At 45.5% G+C, this 6000-nt stretch overlaps 1 long non-coding RNA gene and 2 other non-coding genes across 4 annotated transcripts in view; all 3 read right to left on the minus strand.

Moving 5' to 3' along the window:
- LOC142803783 (uncharacterized) overlaps positions 1 to 4414 on the minus strand; it is a 99987-nt gene extending 95573 nt beyond the window's left edge. For both annotated transcript variants that reach the window (XR_012894286.1, XR_012894285.1), the window contains exon 1: positions 4210 to 4414. This is a non-coding gene — a long non-coding RNA (uncharacterized LOC142803783). The remainder of the gene's footprint in view (positions 1 to 4209) is intronic.
- Positions 4415 to 5015: 601 nt separating this feature from the next.
- On the minus strand, positions 5016 to 5088 carry TRNAT-CGU (transfer RNA threonine (anticodon CGU)). Its single transcript has one exon. It is a non-coding gene; the product is annotated as a tRNA-Thr (tRNA).
- Positions 5089 to 5927: 839 nt separating this feature from the next.
- On the minus strand, positions 5928 to 6000 carry TRNAT-CGU (transfer RNA threonine (anticodon CGU)). The gene has a single exon. It is a non-coding gene; the product is annotated as a tRNA-Thr (tRNA).

Below are 6000 nucleotides of genomic sequence, written 5' to 3' on the forward strand. Positions count from 1 at the left end.
CCCAAAACCACTATATGATTATGAGAGACGCCGTAGTGGAGGGCTCCGGAAATTTAGACCACCTGAGGTTCTTTAACGTGCACCCAAATCTGAGCACACGGGCCTACAACATTTCCGCCTCCAAATGAACCACTTGCTAGTTTAACGTATAAAAGCACACAGTAATCGAGCCCGACAATGGTGAATGGGCTTGCTTCACTGATTCTCTCGCGAGGTAGAGAGGTCATTGGTGCAGATACTTCTGCTGCCTTCCATTGTTTACAACTCATGCTTTTCGAAACTATGTTTTTTTTTTTAAAGTGTGACGTCCCTTCAGCAGCCAAAAGCGCTCTCGAAGCTTGGTTAACGTTGCTTCAACACCTCCGTGGATAGTGCGCTCATCTGCCGCTGATACGATAAGGACGGTGAGCTTATTATCTGCCAGGAGAATTGGATGACGTATGTCGTGATTACCACAAAGCTGGTCCTGCCGTCCACCGACACGAAGAAGACCGTCATTATCCATGAAAGTACAAAGGCGAAGAACACGGGATGTTGAAGGTAACGGCTGACCCTTGCGCAGCGCACGAACTTCGTTGGGAAACGATTGTTCTTGAATGGTCTGTAACCAATAATGCTCAGCCTGTTCCATCGTGATAGGTCCGGATACTGATGGGAGGTGTCGCGATGCATTACGGACGAAGCGCTTGATCCATGCGGTGACTCGTAGCAGCCTCGTAATAGAGCTGTAGTCTTCTATGCCAAGATGCATTGACATTGAGTCCACTCACGTACTGTTAAAGGCAGGTCGAATTTGGGCAGAGTCTGGAGACCACCGACTCCTCCTGCGGGTACTGCTGGACAGCGGCAGTCAGCGCACCAACATTTGTGCAGACGTGGCAAGGATGCTTCAGTGCTCAATCGTGGGAAAAGAATAGCTCTCCCTTGTCACTTTTGGAAAGTCACGAAGGTAACTCTGCACCGAGCGTGTCAACGTGCGGCTTCGAAGCTAGTTCAACGATTAAACAGTTACCTTAGAAGCGTTAACGATTCCTGAAATTTGCTCTGTCACAAGCCCACCACACGACTCCAACATTTCGCACCTAATTCTCGAACGGGTGCACAATGCAGCTGACCACTTTCAACCGAGTACGTGGCAACCGGACGAGATCAGTGTTCTCATAGGATCGGACGCCTATTGGCAAGTGACAAGTGGCAAACTCGATCGCATCAGTGCAAGTATAACCGCGATCGAAACCACCTTTGGATGGATAGTGCAAGGTCCTATTAAGTCCGACAGCCGATTCTCAACAAGTGCACTGTTCGTGACGACTGGCAATTATGACGTATCGTCAATGTAACATCTCGATGCAATCTAGATCGACGCTACCTGCTCCCGGGTATCGGCAACAAATCTAACAAATAACTGGCCCGCAGACGTTCGACGGAGACGACCCGTTTGTTCGTCATGGAGCCCAACCTATTTCTTTCTCGAGCGTCCTATCTCCCCCTCGTCGACTTCCCCATGTATCGCGCACGCTCCTCGATGCTCCGTTCTGGCACATTTCGCAACACAGCAGGTTTACTGTGCCAAACGGTGATGCAGAACCGCAAGACTCTCGTTGTTTTCGTCCCGTGTACCAAGACATGGGTGCTCAGAATATTAGCTAAGTAGTGTTACGTGATTACTGGGGATAGATTCCAGGGCTAAAACATAGTAGGCCAAAGTAACCAAAGTGAAATTGGGAGATTTTCAATTCAGTGAATACGTTGCGCTTTACCACGCAAGTCAAGCTCCAAAATTATTACGAGAAACACATGAAACTAAACAACGTGTTCAGTGACCAAGTACGCGATAAAAACATAACAGCGGTGGCGATATTCTACGACGAGCGCATTCAATATATTTTGCAAGACTCGATGCTGCATGCGAGCGTGGGGCTTGGCACATTAGTGAAAGCACTTTTCATAGATACGAGGATTAGTGCAATACAAATAACCCTAGAAGAGGGGCAACGCTTTTATCTCCTAAATAGATCCCTTATGAACAACTCAACCTCATAATGTAAATTTGGTGTTTTGCGTCTCGAAATCACAAGATTATGCGTCAATAAGTTTGTTGTATCTAAGAAGAAGCGTTTTCTTGCTTTTCACACCCTATAAAGTGCAGCTGTCATGACCAGAAAGCGAATCCATTATTGGAGTAAGCAGTGTGACACATGCCTTTCACCCCTTTCAAGTTGCCTACGACCGAGCGCACGATTGGGCCGAAGCAAAAGTAAACTTTCGTTGTTTCACCAGGACCATTACCAAATCTGTTTTCATCATTGATCTGCAGCTTGAGACAAGCAGAAAGCAAACGGAAATACTGAAAGAGCGCAAGAAGCAAGCGCATCATTAAGTAGGCTGGCCGCGGTCAGCGTCGAAAAGTTCGTGCCGTGACGTGACGCAGGCGTCCCGCCAGGTGGAGCCACCCCAACTTCTCAAAACTAATAGATAAAGGGCTATAATTCAGAGCCTAAGACATGCTCATTGTTCTTACTTCATATTTGCATTTCATTCCTTGCGTTATACCTCTGAAGTGTGCTGTAGACAGACCTCGCCTTGTAAGAATAGTGGACAGGGGAAAGTAGCTCCTATACGTGCTAGATGCGTAATCGACGGACTAGCGAGATAGTAAGTACCTCTGCTTATAATTGACATGATAATTGCCTAGATTGGTGTTGTGGCATTCTGTCTTGACATTGATGTCTGTTCACCTGGTGTGGCAGAATTCCACAAAAGATGAGGTGTTACATATGCGCACTTAAACCGACCTAGAGACGAGTGTGTGTTCACTGTTCATGAGGGCTCTTATGCAAATACCTCGCGTTCATTATACATAACCGTTCGCAAAACTGTAGGGACTAAGAAAAGAAGAACAGGAGACAAGAATCTTGTCGTACGTTCGTCCTTTCTTAAACTCCGTCGGTTTCATCCCAAAACTGCTGTCAGTGAACCTGGTCTGAATCACGAGCAATAATTCGGCGCCTGTCCGGTTCTTGTGTGTTATATGCCCTCGTCCAATTCGCGCCAAAAGTACCCTCTGTTATCAACTTTTGTTTCGTTGCAAGCACTTGCGGTCGAGCACTGACTTGCGCTTTTCCTAACATTCAGAAGAAGATATTATAAAACTTATCACTGGTACAAAATCGACTATTCTGTTTGAAGTCAAGATCTATGTATGACATATATATATAATGTCGGAACATATTTATCATTTAGAATAAGGACCGATAACTCTAGTGATAACTGATGAAAGGTAATCGAAGCTGTTAATTGACACAGCAGACGATCTTCTTGTGAGCAGCTGGTATGATTGCGGTATACTGGCGGAGCGGATCTCTACCGCGCACTTCATTTTACGTAGCCTCTGAAATCAAATTAGGTGGTACAGTGAAATGCAAAATTAACCCGAAAACTCCGCCAGTGCACACGGGTTGGGTGGAGGCGTAAGGGGTGAACCTCCTCTCTCTCCATATATATATATATATATATATATATATATATATATATATATATATAAACGCACGCATGAACATAAAGCGTGAGAGAGACGGTGCATTTCCGATGGAGGCGCAAATGTAGGCCCATGTGCTCAGATTTGGGCGCACGTTAAAGAACCCCAGGTGGTCGAAATTTCCGGAGCCCTCCACTACGGCGTCTCTCATAATCATATGGTGGTTTTGGGACGTTAAACCCCACAAATCAATCAATCAGACGGTGCGCTGTCTCATGCAATGCGGTATGCGGTGTCGCATCACTCGGCATGCAGCGTACGAACTACGTTTCGAGTGGTGGCAGGCTCCACCCCTATGCGGCAAATCGGCATGCACGTTCGTTACTTCGTATCCTCGTAATGAAGCACAAAACAAACAACTTGCACAGTCACGCTTCGTTCTATGAAAAAATAATGAATAAAACTATACGCCTTCGCGAACGACAAGCACGTCGCAACAGCGGCAACATCCCTCCGTCACTCACGACTGCGAAAGGCAAGGTTATAGCATTGTGGGCGCCGACCGTCGCCTGCGCCATTCTCACGCGAGCTCATCATTGAGCGCTTGGTTCTTACACTCGCATGTAATACTATAGCGTGTGCTATTAGCTATCTCCCCGCCCTCGAAGGGAAGAGCAAAGGTAAAAGCGAAGCGAACTGGCTCGCAGAGACGCCGGTGTCGCTGTGTTCACCTGCGAAATGGCCTTGCATCGCTGTCCACGATCTCGCTGGTGGTTTCAAAACGGGCGTTGTCTTGCAGAAAGGGCACACTTCAAACAGCACATTTTTTTTCAATCCGGAACTATTTCACGTCACAAGCGAAATGTGCTCGACGTTCACTACGCCGCCGTAAGTGGCGACGTCGGCCAATTCAGGTGATCAGAGCGGCTGCAGGGAGATGGCACCACCAGTGACGTGACGACACACGTCCCTCGAGCTATCACTGCCATGCAACGGCACGACGCGGCGACAAAAATGTCTACGTGGTTTGATGCACGCCGGACATGCGATGCGGCGGTGCGATGCGATGAAACGTCAAGATACGCCACGAAACGTCATCACTCTGGTTTGCACGTCGCCGTGCCACATCGCATACAAAGTCGCATCGTCTGTTTCACGCTTTAGGCACACCTCCCCCTCTATCCCCTCCGAAACAAATTTCGGCTACGGCCCTGCTACCGAACACCTGTGTCAAGCGTTAGGGTTGGCTCAAACTTTAATTTTAATATCTGAGCATGTCAGAGGAACCTCTTACGCTGTCTATATATATATATATATATATATATATATATATATATATATATATATATATATATATATATATATATATATATATATATAAGGGAAAGAAGTGTATACCTAAGGGCTCGTTTTTCCGTGTTTTTAACACAATAATAATGAGATATAACAGACAGTAATGCCAAGGAATGTACAGGGGAAGTTATTAACATTAATGGAATGTAAATAAGAAGAAAGAAAAGTGGATGAAAAAATTACCAACTGTAAGCAGGAATCGAACCTACGACCTTCGAATTACGCGTTCGATGCTCTAACCACTGAGCTATTACAGCGGCACTCCCTCCATCCACTTTTTGGGTTTATCTGTGAATTTAGAAGTAGGAGCGACAGTCAGCGCCATCTATAAGCCAAACAACGAGTGTGAAAACACTCTTATGCGCATGTTTGGCGTCACGTAGCACGTGAACTTATTATGAGCGGGCAGCTGATTAATTGTCCCTCTTATACAACCTAAACACACCAAGTCTGCCAGTACGAGACCCTCGTTCAATGAAAATAAGGGAAAGAAGTGTATACCTAAGGGCTCGTTTTTCCGTGTTTTTAACACAATAATAATGAGATATAACAGACAGTAATGCCAAGGAATGTACAGGGGAAGTTATTAACATTAATGGAATGTAAATAAGAAGAAAGAAAAGTGGATGAAAAAATTACCAACTGTAAGCAGGAATCGAACCTACGACCTTCGAATTACGCGTTCGATGCTCCAACCACTGAGCTATTACAGCGGCACTCCCTCCATCCACTTTTTGGGTTTATCTGTGAATTTAGAAGTAGGAGCGACAGTCAGCGCCATCTATAAGCCAAACAACGAGTGTGAAAACACTCTTATGCGCATGTTTGGCGTCACGTAGCACGTGAACTTATTATGAGCGGGCAGCTGATTAGTTGTCCCTCTTATACAACCTAAACACACCAAGTCTGCCAGTACGAGACCCTCGTTCAATGAAAATAAGGGAAAGAAGTGTATACCTAAGGGCTCGTTTTTCCGTGTTTTTAACACAATAATAATGAGATATAACAGACAGTAATGCCAAGGAATGTACAGGGGAAGTTATTAACATTAATGGAATGTAAATAAGAAGAAAGAAAAGTGGATGAAAAAATTACCAACTGTAAGCAGGAATCGAACCTACGACCTTCGAATTACGCGTTCGATGCTCTAACCACTGAGCTATTACAGC

The sequence above is a fragment of the Rhipicephalus microplus genome, chromosome 3, assembly GCF_043290135.1.
Source record: "Rhipicephalus microplus isolate Deutch F79 chromosome 3, USDA_Rmic, whole genome shotgun sequence".
Classification (NCBI taxonomy): domain Eukaryota; kingdom Metazoa; phylum Arthropoda; class Arachnida; order Ixodida; family Ixodidae; genus Rhipicephalus; species Rhipicephalus microplus.